The sequence below is a fragment of the Canis aureus genome, chromosome 12 (genome assembly GCF_053574225.1).
Source record: "Canis aureus isolate CA01 chromosome 12, VMU_Caureus_v.1.0, whole genome shotgun sequence".
In the NCBI taxonomy this organism is placed as follows: Eukaryota; Metazoa; Chordata; class Mammalia; order Carnivora; family Canidae; genus Canis; species Canis aureus.
In genome coordinates, this window is record NC_135622.1 from 37,814,355 (window position 1) to 37,835,071 (window position 20,717).

The 20,717-nt window shown below is 36.0% G+C and overlaps 1 long non-coding RNA gene across 8 annotated transcripts in view; it reads right to left on the reverse strand.

Moving 5' to 3' along the window:
• The window catches only part of LOC144280995 (uncharacterized), a 345,351-nt gene that overhangs the window by 57,783 nt on the left and 266,851 nt on the right, over window positions 1-20,717 (reverse strand). For 7 of the 8 annotated variants that reach the window (XR_013349461.1, XR_013349458.1, XR_013349460.1 and 4 more), the window contains one exon: window positions 15,715-15,832. The exons of the other annotated variant lie outside the window; for it this stretch is intronic. This is a non-coding gene — a long non-coding RNA (uncharacterized LOC144280995). The remainder of the gene's footprint in view (window positions 1-15,714; window positions 15,833-20,717) is intronic. 8 annotated transcript variants of the gene reach the window in all.

Genomic DNA, 20,717 nt, shown 5'->3' on the forward strand with positions numbered 1-20,717 from the left:
TGGTGAGGATTAAGTAAGGGTAATACACATAAGCTGCTTTGTAAATTTTAAAGACTTTTCCCAATATGCAGATCCACAACTCATAAAAATATTTTAAAATCAGAACTTGTAGCACCAAAAGTTAGCATATTGTTCGTGAAGTGTAATTCATGAAGCATGATTCAGCCAACATTAATTAAGCACATACTATATATCTGTGAATGTGCTAAGAGCTGGGTGTATGAAGATGAGCCATATGTAGCTATACATTCTGATAAATAAAAAATTTGAGAAAACAAAGAAGCACAAAGTAGGAATAGGCTAGTTTAGGGGGAGAATGGTGCTTAAAACTGTGTTGTTGAAGCCCTCTAAATGGATTTTTATTACTGTTATCAATGGATTTTATAAAAAGCTATTTTTAAAATAACTCAGGTAGAACTAAAGAAGTGCTAACAGTGGTAAAGATTGCTACAAGTGTAAATAATAATATTTTTAAGCTTAGATATGGAATTTAAACCACTGACATTTCCAAACATGAATTCGTTTTGTTTGTTTGTTTGTTTGTTTGTTTTAATGATGCCTCAAAGCTTGTCCAGAATTACATAAACATATGCATATAGAAAAATGGCTGGTCATATAACTGACCAACCTAATGAACTTAATAGAAACCATACATTGACTGAGGGAAAGTAGGTATATATTATTCTTAAAGCACATTTTTATAAAGCAAACCATGGTATTTTCTTTAAAGTTGGATAATATTGAAAGAAAGACAAACATTAAACATGAGAAATGTAAGATCCCATCATGTCAATAATGAAAAGGTTGGGAGTGAAGTTAAGTTGACAAAGGGAATGAATCAAAATTGTTCATTTATCCCTTAAGGCATATAATCTATAGAAAATACATAAATGCAGGAGATGCCTCAAGTTAAGATGGAAAAAGATTAGGGATGGGCAAGACAAGCTCAGACATAGTTTACACAATCTATATCACACAGATCTCAATAGAAGAGACCCTAAATACCTCAAGAGCACCTTCAAATAAGCTGAAATCTGAAGTAACCAACCAGAGTCCAAACATCAAAACAAATAGGAAGGACAGAATTGTATATACAATATTAAGATAGAAAGTGAACAAGTGAGAATTGTTACTATACACCTCATAGAGGAAATAGTTGCTCCTGAAAAAAAGAAATAATAAAAGAAGTAAACTCGTAGGATGCCTGGGTGGCTCAGTTGGTTAAGCATCTGCCTTTGGCTCAAGTCATGATTTCAGGGTCCTAGGATCAGCCCAGAATTGGGCTTCCTTCTCAGTGGGGAGTCTGTTTCTCTCTTTCCCTCTGCTTCTATCCTCTGCTCATGCTATATCTTTCTCTCTCAAATAAATAAATAAAGTCTTAAAAAAGAAGTAAACTTGCATTCATTTTGAAGTTACCCTTCCTAGAATCCTAGTGTTTTGATCCACCAGTGTCAATATCCCATCCAGTAATAGCATGTTGATTTTCCTCAGGTACTCTTCTTTTCCAACTCTGATCCCATAATTGTTTGTACTCCTGCATTCAAGGATATTTTCTTACAGATGTTCCTTCAGAAGCCCAACCTGAGCCATGGATTTGAATGCAAATGATTTATTAAGGAAGTGCCTCTCGGATAAATCAGAAGAAAGTGAAAGAAGCAATAGGAAAGAGAGTAAGTCAGACAAGCATATGCTTTCGGGTAGAGTTCCAGCATCAATCTGATGCCAAAGAGTGATCTGGAGCACAAGTTGTAAATTACAGTTTGTATTGCCTTACTTGGCAAAGTTGCTGAGCTTTGAAATACCATACCAATCTAATCAATGGCTATGGGCTATTTTGAAACTGATATGGACTCCCCCCACATCTGGCTTCCCCATGACATGTTTCTCTCCATGCCCAGGGTACCCCAGGGAAATCCTCCAAAGATTGCAGCTTTAAGGTAATAGCAGCAAAGACACAGAGATGAAGGTTGAGCTCAAAGGACCTGTAAAGTAAATCTGAAATCTTTTCAGAGCACTAGAAGTCTCCACTATAGGTGGACATATGAAATAAGTCTAGCCAATAGCATATTCCTTGCCCCTAGATATAATGTATCCTTTTATAATAGAATATGGCCAAAAGCTCTCTAATCAGACCATTGAGAAGCATCTAAAAAATATAGAGGGGTTAAATATAAGTCTGGAGCTTCTGGCTGTCATCTTTTCAACCATAAAGAGAAGATCTGTCTGGAACAGAATAAATTGAGAGAGAATCAGAATAAAGATATGGTGAGTGCAAGACTGTATATGCTGACATTATTTGACCACTTTTTCACCTGGATTGACAAACTAAACTGGAGTTTTTAGAACACTGTTAATAAATTATTTTTTTACACTTGAGCTGGTTTGAGTTAGGTTACTCTTATCTGCAATGAAAAGTCATAGTTTATCAATTATTAACAAGGTAAAACTATTAGATCATTTTCTGAAGCCTAAATCTACATATATTTACTCTATGAAATCTATTAGCCTGACATAAAACATCTACATGTATATCTCTATTGAAAGAAGCTATTATCATAGCCTGGTGAAAAAAAAAAAAAGGAGAAATTTAGAAGGTCGATCATGCATCTTTCACAGGTAGGATGACTAGCTATGATCAATACAGAACTGTCTTACAATTTAATACTTTTGTTTTACTCTAAGGAGGCTGAAGGAGAAAAATTAATGATGGCCAATCTTTCAATTCTACCTCTCCATACTGAAAAACAGATGGTCAGGAAAAGCTTCATAAAAAACAGAATGAAATTCACACTATGAAGAGAAAGTGCTGAACACCCAAAAGAACAAAGGAAAAAGAATGAAAAGAGAAAAAGGCAAGATAGTTGATATATTTGGAAGGGTCAATCTAGTAGGAGATTTGGCAGTCATACAAGAAGTAAAAGTCCCAAATATATTTTTAAAGTTTTTATTTACTGGTAAAAGCAAATGTAAGCATTTAAAATGTGACTATTTTAGCTACTGTTTGTCATTAACCGGGTGGTTTAAATGAGTTTCAATATTAAAGTATAAATTTGAAAAATAAGAAATTCCTGAAAAAGGAAAATATGTCTATTTGTTGTATAGTGAGCCCAACTGTGAATTCAAGCATGCCTTTGGTAATTGTACCTTTATTTTGTAATTGGCTTATTATTTTCACATAACCACATTTCGGAGACAAAAAAACAAAAATTTTAAGTATCTAGAGGAATCAGTATTAGGATCCACTGACTTGTCCTGAAAGCATTTGTTTAAGTTTGCCAGTTTTCTGACAAACTTGAAGGAGAAAGAAAATCAAGTGTTTCCTCAAAATCATTCTTCAATTGCTTCATAAAAACAAATCTACAGCTTCCTTACCATAAAGCACCACTACAAACTATACATCTTCTGGGTGATAAATAAATCTACATAACTATATGAATCATTGCAAGAATGGAGAATATGGCTGGACACTGCGTAATTATAATATTATCAGAAAAACTTGATTTTAGCCCCAATTAGGGTATCTTCTTATACAAGACCAGCGAGGTCTAGATCTTATACCACAAAAATGTCCACTACTTCTCTAATCCACAGGTATACCTCAAGGATTACTCCAATACAGCATTTCTCCAAACACTAGAAGTTGAGTCCCTCTATATTTGACCTTCTATGTCTCCAGGATATTTTACTCTTATAACCTTTCCCTTTGGGGCTTTTCTCTTATAGGTTACTTTTCCCTTTGAGCCTACTTAAATCACTACACAAAAATTTCCAGCTTAATTTTCTTCATGGCATCCAGCCCAGAGTGCACTGGTGTTTTGTGTATCATACTAATATACCAGTGTTCTAATATGAGAGGTCAGTATTAAGTTAGTATCTTGGGTATGGGGTATCTTTCTAGCTCCATGAAAATATAAACTATGGAATCAGAGACATTGCCTATTTTGTATACTACTATCACTTTAGCACTTAGATTAATGCCTGACAAAGAATAGATGCTTTTATATATTTGATAAAGTAATAACAATAAATAAGTGAAATCACTCAACATCCCCTAGAGATCTTCATTCACAAAAGCAGTATGATTATTCTTGTTGTTCTTCTCTTTAAAAAAAAAAAAAATTTCACTCCTAAAGCCATTAGATGGGGCAGGGCAAGGTGGCTGTTAGGGGCTGGGGTGGGGAAGCTATGGTGGTACAAATGATGTCAGAAATTCTGAGCAGAAAAGAAGGTGGCTATACCTGGGTAGTGGATTGTTGTTAGATGTAAGGTGTCAGGACTCAAGCAAGGTGAGGCTAGTGCCCATGCAGGGGGTGAGCCCACAAAGTGATGAGAGTAGCAGCAGATAGAGACACTCCAGAGAAGTAAAAGTAACATTCCACTACAGAGGTGACACAGCATGTGGTATTAGAACTCAACCAGGATGAGAAAGGCAGTCTCCAGAAGTGAGGGAAGCCCAGTATGGGGAGCCAGATTCAGAGTAGGTGAGCTGAGTATTTGTGAGGTGGTGGAGCCAGTCTGGTGCAGGCTGTTAGAATGCAAGCAGGAAGAGGAACAGCATAATTGAGGAATCAGAATCCATGTAAAAAGGGAATCCATGCTTGGAGGGTGGCCTGGTACAAGGTATTAGAGAACAAGAAGAGTTAGGAGTAATCCATATGAGGGTGCATCGTGGAATGGAAAATCAAAGCCCAAGAAAGATGAGGAGGATGTCTGTAGGAGAAAGTAATATGACTGAGGTGGTGGACTACTGTGCCCAAGGAGGATGGGGAGGGCAACACATGAGGAGGAAAATCAGCAGAGACAGTAGATTGGTTAGCATGCAGGTGAATAAATAAAACAGGTAAATATATTATAGGTAATGGATCTAGCTTTCTCACTATCAGAAAAGGAAGTTAGAAGTGCGGAAAGGGGAGAATAAAATAAACCATGTGCTGTTGAATTGGAATCAGAAGTATCCATATAAACTCATGGGTTTTAATATAGACAGAAAAAGAAGTGTTGGTGTCAATGTGTCACATATTCCTCAGTCATGTCCATGGCAAGGGCTTGGGAGCATTGGTTCCCCAATAATAGTGAGTATATTTAGCACCCAAAACGTGGCTTCTAAATACCACTGTCCACTCAAAAGGAACTAAGGCTCCTTGAAGAAAGAACTGATTTCAGGTTTATAGCAGGGTACATATATGCCTAGAACGTGTTGTTGTGCAAGGAAGAAAGAAAGTGCTTAAAGAAGCTAGGGACATGTCAAAAAGAAATCAGACCAAAGGGACTCTGTTTAATCAAATTAGGGATAAACAGGCATCAAAATAATGACAATAATAGGTAATAATTCATTGAATAAAATAAATGTATTTTAAAATGTATCCACACAGATAAAAACAAATAATAAATGATTAGGTTGAAAGTTTAATGAGGAACTGGATATTTATAGAGGTTTAAAGTACCTATAATATACATATTATCTACTGAGGGGACAGGGAATATGGAAAAGCCTGACAGATGCCTCCAGAAAGTGATCAAAGTTAACACTACACAGTTACGGCAACATTTTTAAAGACATGTTTCCTCAGACAAGGGATACAAAAAGAAAAATAAATTATTGGGACTATACCAAAATAAAAAGCTCTTATACAACAAAGGAAATCATCAACAAAACAAAAAGATAATCTACTGAATGGGAGAAGATATTCACAAATGATATATTCAATAAAGGGTTTATATTAATATATATATATGTGTGTGTGTGTGTATAAAGAACTTATGCAACTCAAGACCAAAAAAAAAAAAAAAACCTGATTAAAATATAGGCAGAAGATCTGAATAGACATTTTTCCAAAGAAGACATAGAAATGGCCAACAGACATATGGAAAGATGCTTAGCACCATTTATTATCAGGGCAATGCAAATCAAAACCACAATGAGATTATCACCTAACACCTGTCAAAACAATTAGAATCAAAAAAGATAAGAAATAACAAGTATTGGGATCCCTGGGTGGCGCAGCGGTTTAGCGCCTGCCTTTGGCCCAGGGCGCGATCCTGGAGACCCGGGATCGAATCCCACATCGGGCTCCCGCTGCATGGAGCCTGCTTCTCCCTCGGCCTGTGTCTCTGCCTCTTTCTCTCTCTCTCTCTCTCTCTCTCTCTCTCTCTCTTTCTGTGACTATCATAAATAAATATATAAAAAATTAAAAAAAAAAGAAATAACAAGTATTGACAAAAATATAGAGAAAAAGAAACCCTTGTGCGCTGCTGGTAGGAATGTAAATTGGTGCAGGCATTGTGGAAAACAGTACAGAGGTTCCTCAAAAAAATTAAAAATAGAAATACTGTATCATCCAGTAATTTCATACTGGGTATTTACCCAAAAAAACAAAACCACTACTTCAAAATGATATATGCACCCCTATGTTCATTGCAACATTATTTACAGCCAAATTGTGGAAGCAACTCAAATGTCTATCCATAGATGAAAAGATAAAGAAAATGTGGTATATATGTATAATGGAATATTATTCAGCCATAAAAAGTGAGATCTTGCCATTTGTGACAATATGAATTGACCTAGAGGGTATTATGCTAAGTTGGGCAGAGGAAAACAAATACCCTATGATTTCACTTACATGTGGAATCTAAAAACCAAAATAAAAAACAGAAACAGATCCATAAATACATAGAACAAAATGATAGTTGTCAGAGTGAGGGGGTTGGGGAACGGCAAAATGGATGAAGGGGGGTGGGAGGGACAGGCTTCAAGTTACAGAATGAATAAGTCACAGGAATAAAATGTACAGCACAGGAAATACAGTCAATGGTATTGTAATAGCACTGTATGGTGACCGATGGTAGCTACACTTGTGGTATACATAGCATAATGTATAGATTTGTTGATTCAGTATCTTGTACTCCTAAAACTAATGTAACATTGTGTATCAACTACACTTCAATAAAAATAAATAAAGTTTAAAAGTTAAAAAAAAAGTTTAAAAGTTAACATTACTAATTTTGAGCAAACCAAATTATATACCATTTAATGGGATGCTACAAGAAAAAGATACATTTCCAGGGTATTCTTGCCAAAGATATATATCTTGAGTCTAGTCCTAATGAAAAACTTAAACCGGAAAGCATTCTACTATAAACAAAACAAAACAAAACAAAAAAACCACTTATCTTCAAAAGTATCAAGGTCATTAAAGTCAAAGAAACACTGTTTTAGTGGTCAGGAGACTAAAAATACATGGCAATCACATGTAATACATGATCCTGATCTGGCTCATTACACTCTAAAGGACATTATGGGAACAACGGATGAAATTTGAATGAAGTCTAAGGTTTAGATAATGTTGCAGTCATAATGACTATATAACAAAATCATCCACTAAATACATCATACACTAAATGCACACTAAAATACTCAGAAGTGATTTGAGAGTCATCAGCTCATTCTTGATTGGTTCAGGAAAAAAAAAAAGATACTTATACTGTCTGCAAATCTCTGTAAATTTTTGATTGTTTCAAAATAAAAAATATATATTTTTAGAAAAGCAATGCAACTTTCTTTAAAACTTTTATGAAGGACAATGAAGATATACAAACTCAATCCATCCTGTTCCTTTCCTCTGTCCTCTGCAGTTCATCAGGCTGATGAACTTCTAATAAAATGCAATTATGAGTTATTCAGAAATTCTTTTTCTGCCCTTCCACAGAACTAGTTTTCTGCAGCAAACATCTTTATCTTATACCCACTAGTGTTTATAAACAATATAAGCAATATGTATGTTTTCATTAAATAGCTAATTAATTAACCACTAGCATCAATATATGCATTGGAAAATTGAGTTCCTGAATTTGCAGCTATATGAATGCAAAACATAATCCACCAGGACAAAGTTATTTTAAGAAAATAAAAGCCAAATTGTGGAGTAAAGTCTTCAGAGAACCACAAAAAATTGCATTAGACACTTGAGTGCCTTTCTATTTAGGTAAATGTGGCAAAGCAAGTTTGCTGTTCACCAGCCCTTTGCCCTTTTCTCCTGGTCTCATGGGCAGACTTCATTTTCCAGAGCACTTGCCAGCCTAGATTTCTCAATGACCACATAGAGCAGAGCCCTCGCCTCCTATCACTACTGCATCTTTAAATGAGAAAAAATAAGTTTCTAGTTTTTAAGCCACTAAGATTTTTTCCTCCTGCCATAGTAACTGCTTCTATTATCCAAACCAGTGCAATTTACTTACTCTCAGATCTGGTGTGGAGACTACAGCTGATTAAGTCCCTGGCTTCCTTTAGAGTGAAACATTTACAAACCATCCTCTTGCTAATATTAGCTGCCTCTTAACAGTATGAAACTTATCTTCATTGTGCTAATGAAATCATGAAATCATTCATTTTTCTCCATCAAAGGGAAGGAAGGAAGGAAGAGGAAAAAAGAACAACCTACTACAGTTTTGTCTCTATCTATCCATCTTTTAATATCTATGTACAAAGTTCCTTATACTACATGCAAAAGGTAGAATCTAGTGCACAAAAAAATTATACACCAAGAATAATTTTATCATTCCAAATATTTCTAGTAACAGGTTGTGACTGTAAAAGCAGAGGACCTAGAATGTTGTGGCAGCAAACTGTAGAAGCCTTAATCTAGTCTAGGAACAAGGAAAAGCTTCTCAGAGAATACGTCAGCACTGATCCCTCAATACCACTGCACAGGTCGATTCCTTGGATTCAGGCTCCTACAGATTAAACTTCTACCCTGTGTGGGATTCTCCCTACAACCTAACAACAAGCCATTTTGTCCCTACTTTCTATTGTTTTCCTTGGTTCAAACAACCTTCAGTTTTCCCATCTGTAAAATGGCAATAGAAATATCTATTCCACAGGTTAAAGATATAGATGTATGAGGAAGAGCATAGCAGAGCAACTGGCCCATTCTATGCAAAAAATAAACTATAATTTTATATCTCTAGGCCAGATGTCTTCATTGTGATGCTCTAATCTAGCTATCAGACATATGTGTATTTTATTCCTTATCCACTTTGGGAGTTTATGTTGATCCTTTGTCATAAACCTAAAGAAAAATAAACTTTTGAGTATTAAATTTGTGGTTTCTCTGAATCTTACCCTTCTGGTTTCAGGTGTTTTTAGTTAAACTTGACTATATTTTGGTTTCCCATGTTAGTGACAAATACAGATATCTTGGCTCAGATTAAACTCTTGCCAACCTCCCTGTATACTAAGTCAACAACATCAACTCAGAAAGCCACAGTGAAATCACCATCATAACCCTCATCATATATTAATATTAGAGCTATCTTTTATTAAATTTTTACTATGTATCAGGCATGTTCTAGGTACATAATGTTATTTTCTATCCTCAGAAAACCCTAAAATATTTGCAATATTTACACATTAAAGATGAGTATATTAAAGCTTATAGTAGTTGAGTAATTTGCCCAGGATCACATGACTAGGTGGTATCAGAACTGGAATTCAACTTGAGATCCATTTATCCTGAAAATCTATATTTTCCATTATTTATAAAATACCTCTCTGTATGAACTTTCAAATGTTCTCTCATAACTTTCCTCATTCTTACATTTTTTTGAGCCATAGTCATGGTGGCATTTAATATACTCATTAAGAATATCAATGGATCATCAAATATATCTGTACATCAAAATGCCATGTACCAGAAACCTGAACTAGAGCCCGGAAAACACTAACATAAAAGTCTAAAATATAGGGGCACCCAGGTGGCTCAGTGGTTGAGCATCTGCTATTGGCTCAGGATGTGATCCCAGGGTCCTGGGATCAAATACCACATCAGGCTTTCCACAGGGATACTGCTTTTCCTTTTGCCTATATCTATGCCTCTTGTGTGTGTGTGTGTGTGTGTTTCTCATAAATAAATAAATGAACAAATAAATAAATAAATAAATTTTTAGAAGTTTAAAATACAGAGATTAAATGGAAGTATACCATTTTGGAAATTGTAATATGATATCATATAACGAAAAAGACTTGTATCTTTGGAAAACAAGCAATGTAGTAAAAATGTTTTTCCTGTGTTACTCCAGCACTAACGAAGGTAAGGCATATTTGACTATATCTATTTTCTGATTTGTTTACCAGGTTATAGATCTAAAAAAAAAAGAGTGCATTGTGCTATCATAATTGATCATACTATCCTTTAAAATTAGTTTGTTTCTCATTGCTTTTCTCCTTAGTCTTAACTTCTTGGCAGCTGGATTCTCCTACTGGAAGAGAGCATGTTGGTCAGTTGAATGAGACATCTCAGTCTGCTTAACAGAGACCAGATCTTCTGATGTGTTTGAGTGGGTCCTTTACGGAAGGCACTCTAGAGAGCATTCTATATATGGCAAAAACAATTGACCTTCTTGTTGAAAAACTAGTCTTCTACATTCAGCTTGGTGTTCCCCCATAAACTGCAACCCCAAGGAATAGGTAAGATGTATTTCTAAAGCTGCAAAGCTGAGGACCAGACCATATGTGAAGAAAACTCCATCTGCAAACCATAGCCAGCATCAAGCCAGTCACTGTTACTCTTCTAGAAGAATGCTGAATTAGATGCCCAACTATATTTCACTCAAGGAGAGAGGTTACAAATTTGCTGGGTGACAGGATGTTCCCTAAAGTCTCAATGTCTCTCATAATTGCTTTCTTAATTAATTCTATTATCCAAGAACTTTCCCCCAAAACCTTAGGGTTAACTGTGTATTGGAAAATATTTTTTTTTATTAGTCCTTAAACTATTTCCTTCTAGCCTTATCCCTTGGTTTATTTGGAAGGGAAAGTTCACTTCTTTGTTTTGATTTTGGTAGTAGTCTCTACAAACCTTCTAGAACTCTTCATGGTCCTCTTGAGGAAATATTGTGTAACTCTCTTCACAAACTGACTTTATTATTTTGGCCTCTGATAAAATACTTGAGCACACACTACCCTAACTCACCTAACCCTGGGGAATGGAGTAATTGTATAAAATTACTACTCTCTGGTTCATTCATGTGGCCAAATTTGCTGTAACCCAGACTCTAGGGGGCCAAGTCTTTTAAAAAATAACTAAAGATAATAATCAGAGTAAAGTAGCAAGTAGGCACAAGGAAATTCATAAAATACTGCTGCATTTCAAAAAAAAAAAAATCCATTAAGACAGATTATCTAAGAGATTACCTTCAGGCAAAAATACCGAAATTACATGATAAATCTAGTTCTCTGACATTCAAAGAAATAATTACTAGAAATAGAAAAATTCTCTTTTGTTTGTCTTTATCTTTCCCCATCATCAAACAAGCATATTTCTTTAAATAGTGGCCTCAAATTTATTCCTCCTTAAATAATACTTTAAATAAAATATCCATGTATATTTGAAAAGAGACTATCATTGATTCTTATGTCCACTGCTTATACTATTTCCTTATATTATCGGCCCATCTGTTATTAATATATTATCCTAACATTACATAATAATGATGAGGCAAGCACAACTAATAAGATGATCTCCACTCTAAAGATATTTAATATTTATATTCTCTCTCTTGAAAATGATAAAATCTGGTAGAATCAGAATTTCTATAATCCAAAATATCTAATATTAATGTTGAAAATATTATTAAATATATAGTTTGCAAGGGTTTCTATTTTTCAAAAAATCAAATTCCCTCCCCACAATAAGTATTTGTCATTAAAATATTATCATTATAATTTGTTCTTTGATGATGCAGAATGTATTCAACAAATATGTATTGAACCTTAACTACATAGAAGACTCAGCAATCGGTGCTAGAAAGCCTACAAAAGTGAATACGTTGTTGCCCTTAAGGGCCTCTTATTTGTTTTAAACATTAGTTTTAACTACATGTACGTATGAGGAATTTCATGGTGTTAGAGATTTCCAACTGACTGAATAACAGATGGCTGGATGTTTATCCTGCTGGCAAAGGTAAAGATCTTATGGGAAATAAAAAATCAGAATATTCTGGATTCTTCCTGAATATATTTTGCCCTCATGACAGACAATTATCTGAAAACATTGTAGGCACTTTTATCGCATCTGCAAATATCTATAGTATGAAGTTCAGGTCTTACTACAGCATACAAAGCCCTCATGATCTGGACATCCCTACATTTGGACTCTTTATATCAATGCAATGGTGATATTAAAAACCAGCAAGGCCTAGGCACCAACCAACCAGAAACAAGCAGCAGTGGCCCTGAAGGTCTTCTGCAGTGTGGGATCAATTACCCTGTGAGTTATTAGAGTTGGGAAAGTTTTAGGAAAAAGAGGTAGACTGAGCCAGTCTGTCAGCCAGAGGACCACACGTGGGATTTAAAGCAATGGCAATTTGCTAGTTAGATGGAAGTATTTCAACATCTTAGCCAACAGTAAAACACATGCCAATAGCCAATTAGCTCTGTTCCAGGTTAGTGAGTACCCTTTACTCTTGTCAACCAGACTAGTTAGTATTCCTGAAATGTTTCATAGCAAACTAGTTCACATCCTCTAAATGCTTCATACCCAAGTAGTTAACATTCCTTAAATGTTTCACACTAATAGTTTACATTCCAGAGATGTTTCATTGCAATGTAGTTCCTTCTGCCTGAAATGTCCTTCCTTCTCACCTTTTACCACCTGTATAAATAAGTTTCAAGACCTTGCTCAGGCTTCAGAGAGGAGGTAATGCTTAAACACTGTGCCTAAAGGCTCCTTTCTGAACCTTTCAGGTTCCCCTCCCTTCCCTCAAGCCACAACATTAAAGATGTCCTCTGTATTTCAACCCTAGATTATGTGATGGCATCTTGGCATTTATTTGCTTACGTGTCTTTCTCCACTAATAGACTGTTGTTAGTTCCTGGAGTAAAAGATGGTGTCCTATTAAACTTTGTATCCTTGGGGTGCCTGGGTGGCTCAGTCCGTTAAGCATCTAACTCTTGATTTTGGCTCAGGTCATGATTTCAGGGTCCTGGGATTGAGCCCTGCATTGGGTTCCATTCTCAGCAGGGAGTCTGCTTGAGGATTCTTTCTCCCTCTCTCTCCCTCTGTCCCACCCCTGCCCTCTCTCTTTCTCTAAAGTAAATAAATAAATCTTTAAACAAACAAACTTTGTATCCTTGGCTCCTATAAAACCTGCCTAGTAAATGGCAGATCAATAAAATTGGAACTATCTTCTTTAAAATTTTGACCATTTGTTGAATAAAGGTAAATTAGTCTAGATGCAGTTTGTTCAATGTTACTAAATCAGTGATTCTCAAACCTTATATGCATTGGTAACCTGAACACAGGTTTAGTTTAGTTTAACAAAACATGGATTATGGCTGCTACCCCCAGAGTTTGTCATTCAGTTTGTCTCAAAACAACAGTGATTCTCAAACTGTGGTTCCCAGACCAAGAGCATTGTCATTATCAGGAACTTCTCAGAAATGAAAATTCTTAGACTCTACCCAAGAGGAATAGTTTCTACAGATTCTTACCCAACCTTGTCAGTGTAGTTCTTGTCCCTGGCTACTACTACTTTTTACACATGAGACCTTCCTTATCATTATTGTAGATTAAGTAGATTCAACCAATAGGGCCATTTTACATGTGGTACAATTAATATTAATCTGATAAGATTGTCTGTTGTTCTGAGATAGACTGATTCAGTTAATAAGCTGAAGGACTTGAATGATAAAATAGTGACAGGCTCTCAATGAACAACAATGATAATGACCTTAATATCAATAATAGAGCCTTATATACCCACTCATCCCTGAATAAAAATATTGATTATTTCATTCCTATCAAATATAAGCAATAAAAATTTGGGGAAGATAGATAAAATAATACCTGTTGGCATCTTGCCAGAGCATTGATTAAAACACAGATTTCCCCTGAAGTTCAGCAACAATGCTTCTCATATTAGCTGATAGGACACAGTGATCCTAGATGGCATGTGCCAGGACCAGGAATTCATCTGAAACCTGCCTGTCCACAATCTTTGGTCTCCTTTCTATGTGTATAATATTCCATCAGGAGACTTCGAAAAGGCCACCAGAAAAGGACCTTTGACTTGAGAATGGGACCATTTACTTTACAACCTAGGATACAGGTAACAAAAGCACCATACCTTATGTAATCAAGATATGGTTTGGTTGATCTTTAAGCCTAAACATACTAGATAAATTTATATTTAAACGTCTTCTATTCAGTTAAATAATTTATTGATGACCATTTTATAACTGTTCAGTCCAAATTGCTAACTCAGTTGTGATATAAGTAAAGAAAAGAGTGTATTACAATGATTAAGAGCAGACTTGGTTTCAGACTAGGCCCCAGTTCAAATCCAAAATATCTTTGCTACAGCTGCGCAGAATCAGCCACTTCAATACTTTTAAAACCACTGCTCCTAAATGCTAACTTCTCTAAGACAGTAACACTAATATCCATAACAATGACAATAAGATGCTTATTCTCAGCCCTACATTGAACTTCAATCCTATATCACCAACTGTATTGTGAATATTTTCACTCTCAGTATTCTATTGTTGACTTTTTGGTTGATTAGGTACCATTATCTAGTTGTTTCTTTGTTTTCTGGATCTATCAGTCTCTACTTGTCAAGCCCCTTGTAGTTATTACGGGAAATACGATGGTTCTGGCTAATGGATACATGAGCAAAAATGCATCATTCTGTACTGAGTTGGTGGGGAAAAAAAAAAAAAAAAAACCGGTACCATTTTCCAATCTCTCTGTCTGCTTCTATGATCCAGAGGCAACCTCGCCTTACGAACACAGAACCACCAGATCAAAGCAGCCTGGATCACTGAATCACCACATGGAGGGCAGCTGCTGCAGAGAGGCAGTGAGAACAGAGCTGAACAATTTGGACAGAGTACGTTTTTCTCAGCACAAAAACACGGAGATCTGGGGATCATTTATTATGTAGTATAAGCTTAACCTATCTTGATAAATATGGTGTCCCAAAACAAATGTATCTTTTCAACCTTAAATACATGACATTTTTTAACATCATACTATCTTTCAATCATACTAAAAGGTGAGTTTTTAGTTACTTTTTGTCCCTTCTTCTCTTTTAGTCCCATCCCCTCCATGTTTTGCTGTATCCTATCATTTGTATCTTAGAAATATTTCTCAGTTTTCATCAATCTGGAAAAGAAAAAAAAAAAAAACGGAGTCATATCTTCTGCCTCTGAATGAGAGACACTTTAATCAATTCAAAAAATTAGGAAACTTAAGTCCCTAGGATTTGTTATTTGGCAGCTCATTTTCGACCACAAGAATCACCTTGCCTGACTTTCAAGACACTCAACTTCATCTGTCACTAGGACCCTATAATACTTCCCAGCACCTACACTTATCTTCACCCAGTTTCCTCCTAAACAGCACTCCAGTTATGCCTCAGCACCTTTGTACTCTGTCTTCTTACCTACACAGCTTTCAAACTGAAATCCTAACTCATTCTTCTCATGAAGCCTCTCCTCATTTTTCCAACCTCACCAATGTCCCCTCACTCAGAACTCTCTCTGTGAAGAAACAGTTCCTAATAGTTTAGTGTGTAATACTTCTTTAATTATTACTACTGGCTTCCAAAAGGTTCTAGCCATGCTTTTTACTGCTTCTGAATCTGTGACAATATTTAGCCTAATACAAAAACACAAAATAAAGTACAAAAAAATAAGTACTAAATATTTTTTACCTGCTTAAACTCATCAGTAGACTTTCATATGACGATCAGTTTCTTCCAGGGAAATGTGGTAGTTTGTAACACACATCCTTCCTTTTCAGCACAACATCTCAGACTCCAGAGATTCTACCTAAATGAGAAACCACTGACTTGTTCATGAAAAAAAGGAATTGGCCTTCAATGGTATTTTTTCAAAACCTCACATTCTTAGCAGATGATTAGTGACCTATAGAATTTCTTAGTATTTGCTCTCATAAGTGAATTTGATTCTTTAATAATTATATATTGCCAGACAAACTTTAAAAGTATCGACAGATTAGTACCATAAATTAAACTTGCTTGTTCATTTATAGTTCAGATGTGTTATGATGACAATATAGAACAATATGGGTGGTTTTACTTGCAGTATTTTACTTTTTCCTAAAGTTATGTGGAATATAACTGGTATTGTTTTGTCCTCAAAAAGGATTATCTTCTGAATCGTATCTTCCAATGATGCTTAGTAATTATTATACCTTAGTTTATTTGCATTAAACACTTTCCAATAAAAGTTTCTCAGTAATTAAATTCTACTGACCTAGTTTTCACTTTCCTGGTTTGTAATCCATTTCATCTCCTAGGTTCATAATAAGTAATTACACAGATTAATGATAAAATAGCAAAAGAAGAGAGTAGAAAAATCAAAGGGCTCCAATAAATCACATACAGGATCATCAGTCACAGAATATCTAAGGAATATTTGTAATTCGATCATGAGGGACATGTTTTAAATGCAATTACAACACTACCACAGACCGCCATTTCCTTCTCATTAGTGCACACCAGTCCTTTGTAGAGACGTGCTGTAGTACTTCATACTCAAGGCTTCCCTTTTAAATCTATTCACTAATGAGATTCAGTGGTTGTTGCATTTTTCTAAAATACTTTTCAAAACTTAGCTGTGCTGCTAATGAAGAGTGCTGCTTCAACTTAAGAAAAATAGGCCTGAATCCACTGCTTAAAGCAATCATTCTTGAACACACCCAACTCTCTCTTATTTGTCAAGCGCCTTTACAAAAAATTATTTATTCATCAAATATTTACTGAACCCCAAATACTGTGCTAACCAATTAGGATGAAGCAGTAAACAAGACACATCTAATCTTTCTCTGTCTACATGGAGTTCTTGTAAAGCTTTGCATTCCAACATGGTAGCTACTAGCCACATGGGACTGCTGGGTATGAAATGTGACTTGTCCAAATACAGATGTGCTATAACTACATTGTGAAGTCTTCCCCAAAATATAAACATAAAGTATATCATCTAAAAATTATATTAAATATTAAAAATATTTTAAACTTGTAAATTACCCTGGGTAACATTGACATTTTCACAATATTAATTCTGCCAATCCATGAGCATGGGATATTTTTCCATCTCTTTGTGTCTTCCCCAATTTCTTTCAGAAGTGTTCTATAGTTTTTAGGGTATAGATCCTTTACATATTTGGTTAGGTTTATTCCTAGGTATCTTATGCTTTTGGGTGCAATTGTAAATGGGATCGACTCCTTAATTTCCCTTTCTTTGGTCTCATTTTTAGTGTATAGAAATGCCATTGATTTCTGGGCATTGATTTTGTATCCTGCCATGCTACCAAATTGCTGTATGAGTTCTAGCAATCTTGGGGTGGAGGCTTTTGGGTTTTCTAGGTAGAGTATCATGTCATCGGCAAAAAGGTAGAATTTGACTTCTTCTTTGCCAATTTGAATGCCTTTAATGTCTTTTTGTTGTCTGATTGCTGAGACTAGGACTTCCAGTACTATGTTGAATAGCAATGGTGAGAGTGGACATCCCTGTCTTGTTCCTGATCTTAGGGAAAAGGCTCCCAGTGCTTCCCCATTGAGAATGATATTTGCTGTGGGCTTTTCGTAGATGGCTTTTAAGATGTTGAGGAATGTTCCCTCTTTCCCTACACTCTGAAGAGTTTTGATCAGGAATGGATGCTGTATTTTGTCAAATGCTTTCTCTGCATCTAATGAGAGGATCATATGGTTCTTGGTTTTTCTCTTGCTGATATGATGAATCACATTGATTGTTTTATGAGTGTTGAACCAGTCTTGTGTCCCGGGGAAAAATCCTACTTGGTCATGGTGAATAATTTTCTTAATGTATTGTTGGATCCAATTGGCTAGTATCTTGTTGAGAATTTTTGCATCCATGTCCATCAGGGATATTGGTCTGTAATTCTCCTTTTTGGTGGGGTCTTTGTCTGGTTTTGGAATTAAGGTGATGCTGGCCTCATAGAACGAATTTGGAAGTACTCCATCTCTTTCTATCTTTCCAAACAGCTTTAGGAGAATAGGTATGGTTTCTTCTTTAAATGTTTGATAGAATTCCCCTGGGAAGCCATCTGGCCCTGGACTTTTGTGTCTTGGGAGGTTTTTGATGACTGCTTCAATTTCCTCCCTGGTTATTGGCCTGTTCAGGTTTTCTATTTCTTCCTGTTCCAGTTTTGGTAGTTTGTGGCTTTCCAGGAATGCGTCCAATTCTTCTAGATTGCCTAATTTATTGGTGTATAGCTGTTCATAATATGTTTTCAAAATCGTTTGTATTTACTTGGTGTTGGTAGTGATCTCTCCTTTCTCATTCATGATTTTATTAATTTGAGTCTTCTCTCTCTTCTTTTTAATAAGGCTGGCTAATGGTTTATCTATCTTTTTAATTCTTTCAAAGAACCAACTCCTGGTTCTGTTGATCTGTTCCACAGTTCTTCTGGTCTCGATTTCGTTGAGTTCTGCTCGAATCTTAATTAACTCTCTTCTTCTGCTGGGTGTCGGGTCTATCTGCTCTTTTTTTCTCTAGCTCCTTTAGGTGTAAGGTTAGCTTTTGTATTTAAGTTCTTTCCAGTTTTTGAATGGATGCTTGTATTGCGATGTATTTCCCCCTTAGGACTGCTTTTGCTGCATCCCAAAGATTTTGAACGGTTGTATCTTCATTCCCATTAGTTTCCATGAATCTTTTTAATTCTTCCTTAATTTCCTGGTTGACCCTTTCATCTTTTAGCAGGATGGTCCTTAACCTCCACGTGTCAATGTTACCCAAGGCAATTTACACGTTTAATGCAATCCCTATCAAAATACCATGGACTTTCTTCAGAGAGTTAGAACAAATTATTTTAAGATTTGTGTGGAATCAGAAAAGACCCCAAATAGCCAGGGGAATTTTAAAAAAGAAAACGATATCTGGGGGCATCACAATGCCAGATTTCAGTTGTACTACAAAGCTGTGGTCATCAAGACAGTGTGGTACCGGCAGAAAAACAGACATAGATCAATGGAACAGAACAGAGAACCCAGAAGTGGACCCTGAACTTTATGGTCAACTAATATTCGATAAAGGAGGAAAGACTATCCACTGGAAGAAAGACAGTCTCTTCAATAGATGGTGCTGGGAAAATTGGACATCCACATGCTGAAGAATGAAACTAGACCACTGTCTTTCACCATACACAAAGATAAACTCAAAATGGATGAAAGATCTAAATGTGAGACAAGATTCCATCAAAATCCTAGAGGAGAACACAGGCAACACCCTTTTTGAACTCGGCCACAGTAACTTCTTGCAAGATACATCCACGAAGGGTATCCCTGGGTGGCTCAGCGGTTTGGCACCTGCCTTCGGCCCAGGGCGTGATCCTGGAGTCCCAGGATCGAGTCCCACGTCGGGCTCCCAGCATGGAGCCTGAATCTCCCTCTGCCTGTGTCTCTACCTCTCTCTCTCTATGTCTATAATAAATAAATGAATAAATCTTAAAAAAAAAAAAAAGATACATCCACGAAGGCAAAAGAAACAAAAGCAAAAATGAACTATTGGGACCTCATCAAGATAAGAAGCTTTTGCACAGCAAAGGATACAGTCAACAAAACTAAAAGACAACTACAGAATGGGAGAAGATATTTGCAAATGACATATCAGATAAAGGGCTAGTTTCCAAGATCTATAAAGAACTTATTAAACTCAACACCAAAGACACAAACAATCCAATCATGAAATGGGCAAAAGACATGAACAGAAATCTCACAGAGGAAGACACAGACATGGCCAACACACACATGAGAAAATGCTCTACATCACTTGCCATTAGGGAAATACAAATCAAAACCACAATGAGATACCATCTCACACCAGTGAGAATGGGGAAAATTAACAAGGCAGGAAACCACAAATGTTGGAGAGGATGCGGAGAAAAGGGAACCCTCTTACACTGTTGGTGGGAATGTGAACTGGTGCAGCCACTCTGGAAAACTGTGGAGGTTCCTCAAAGAGTTAAAAATAGACCTGCCCTACGACCCAGCAATTGCACTGTTGGGGATTTACCCCAAAGATACAGATGCAATGAAACGCTGGGACACCTGCACCCCAATGTTTCTAGCAGCAATGTCCACAATAGCCAAACTGTGGAAGGAGCCTCGGTGTCCATCGAAAGATGAATGGATAAAGAAGATGTGGTTTGTGTATACAATGGAATAATACTCAGTCATTAGAAATGATAAATACCCACCATTTGCTTCAACGTGGATGGAGCTGGAAGGTATTATGCTGAGTGAAGTAAGTCAATCGGAGAAGGACAAACATTATATGTTCTCATTCATTTGGGGAATATAAATAATAGTGAAAGGGAATATAAGGGAAGGGAGAAGAAATGTGTGGGAAATATCAGAAAGGGAGACAGAACATAAAGACTCCTAACTCTGGGAAACGAACTAGGGGTGGTGGAAGGGGAGGAGGGTGGGGGTGGGGGTGAATGGGTGACGGGCACTGAGGGGGGCACTTGACGGGATGAGCACTGGGTGTTATTCTGTATGTTGGCACTGAACACCAATAAAAAATAAATATATTATAAAAATAAAAAAAAATTAAAAAAACCAATAAAACAAAAAAAATATTTTAAATATGTTTGGTTAAATAAATACAGTACTAAAATTAAATTCATCTGTTATTTTTGCTTTTGTTAACATTGCTATTAGAAAATATA